Here is a 2500-nt window from a genome sequence, read left to right as displayed (position 1 = left end):
TAACCCTAACCCTAACCCTAACCCTAACCCTAACCTAACCCTAACCCTAACCCTAACCCTAACCCTAACCCTAACACTCAACATACCCCTAACCCTAACCCTAAACCTAACACTAATCCTAACCCTAACCCTAACCCTAACCCTAACGCTAACCCTCACGCTAACACAAATCCTAACACTAACCGTAACCCTGACCCTAACCCTAACCCTAACCCTAATCCTAAACGTACCCCTAACCCCAACCCTAACCCTAAAACTATTCTTTAACCCGAAGCCTAACCCTAAACCAATCTCTAACGATAACCCTAGTCCCAGCCCTAACCCTAAATCTAAACCTAACCCTAACCCTAACCACAACCCTAACCCTAACCCTAACCCTAACCCTACACCTAACCTTAACCCAAACCCTAAAGCTAATCCTAACCCTAACCCTACTCTAACCCTAACCCTAACCCTAACCGTAAACCTAACCCTAACCCTAACCCTAACACTAACCCTAACCCTAACCCTAACCCTAACCCTAACCCTACCCCTCACCATACCCCTAACCCTAACCCTAACCCTAACCCTAACCCTACCCCTCACCATACCCCTAACCCTAACCCTAACCCTAACCCTAACTCTATGACTAACACAAACCCTAACCCTAACCCTAACCCTAACCCTAACCCTCACCATACCCCTAACCCTAACCCTAACAATATCACTAACACAAACCCTAGCCCTAACCCTAATCCTCAACCCTAACCCTAACCCTAACCCTAAACCTAACCTAACCCTAACCCTAACCCTAACCCTAACCTAACACTAACCCTAACCCTAACCCTAATCCTAACCCTAACCCTAACCGCCACCGCAACCGTAACCCTAACCGTAACCCTAACACTAACACTAAGAGTAACCTTAACCCTAACCCTAACACTAACCCTAACCCTAACACAAATCCTAACCCTAACCCTAACCCTGACCCTAACGCTAACCCTAACCCTAACCCTAACCCTAACCCTAACCCTAAACCTAACCTAACCCTAACCCTAACCCTAACCCTAACCATAACCCTAACCCTAACCCTAACCCTCACCATACCCCTAACCCTAACCCTAACCCTAACACTATCACTAACACAAACCCTAACCCTAGTCCCAGCCCTAACCCTAAATCTAACCCTAACCCTAACCCTAATACTAACCCTAACTCAAAACCTTATCCTAACCCTCACCGTACCCCTAACCCTAACCCTAACCCTAACCCTAACCCTAACCCTAAACGTAACCAGAATACCTCACCATACCCCTAACCCTAACCCTAACCCTAACCATAAACCTTACCCTAACCCTAAATGTAACCAGAATCCCTCACCATACCCCTAACCCTAAACCTAACCCTAACCCTAACCCTAACCCTAACACTAATCCTAAGCCTAACCCTAACCCTAACCCTAACCCTAACCCTAAACATAACCAGAATCCCTCACCATACCCCTAACCCTAACCCTAACCCTAACCCTAACCCTAACCATAACCCTAACCCTAACCCTAAACGTAACCAGAATCCCTCACCATACCCCTAACCCTAACCCTAACCCTAACCCTAACCCTAACACTATCACTAACACTAACTCTAACCCTAACCCTAACCCTAACCCTAACCCTAACCCTAACCTAACCCTAACCCTAACCCTAACCCTAATCCTAACCCTAACCCTAACCCCCACCGCAACCCTAACCCTAACCGTAACCGTAACACTAACACTAAGAGTAACCTCAACCCTAACCCTAACCCTAACCCTAACACTAATCCTAACACTAACACTAACCCTGACCCTAACCCTAACCCTAACCCTAACCCTAACCCTAACCCTAACCCTAACACTATCACTAACACAAACCCTAACCCTAGTCCCAGCCCTAACCCTAAATCTAACCGTAACCCTAACCCTAATACTAACCCTAACTCTAAACCTAACCCTAACCCTCACCGTAGCCCTAACCCTAACCCTAACCCTAACCCTAACCCTAACCCTAAACGTAACCAGAATCCCTCACCATACCCCTAACCCTAACCCTAACCCTAACCATAACCCTTACCCTAACCCTAAACGTAACCAGAATCCCTCACCATACCCCTAACCCTAAACCTAACCCTAACCCTAACCCTAACCCTAACACTAATCCTAAGCCTAACCCTAACCCTAACCCTAACCCTAACCCTAACCCTCACCATACCCCTAACCCTAACCCTAACCCTAACCCTAACCCTAACCCTAACCCTAAATCTATGACTAACACAAACCCCAACCCTAACCCTAACCCTAACCCTCAACACTAACCCTAACCCTAACACTAATCCTAACACTAACCCTAACCCAAACCGTAACACAAACCCTCACCATACCCCTAACCCTAATCCTAACCCTAACACTATCACTAACACAAACCCTAAGCCTAACCCTAACCCTCAACCCTAACCCTAACCCTAACCCTAACCGTAACCCTAACCC

Source organism: Cinclus cinclus, chromosome 13, assembly GCF_963662255.1.
Source record: "Cinclus cinclus chromosome 13, bCinCin1.1, whole genome shotgun sequence".
NCBI classification, from domain to species: domain Eukaryota; kingdom Metazoa; phylum Chordata; class Aves; order Passeriformes; family Cinclidae; genus Cinclus; species Cinclus cinclus.
Note: the sequence above shows the minus strand (reverse complement) of the source record.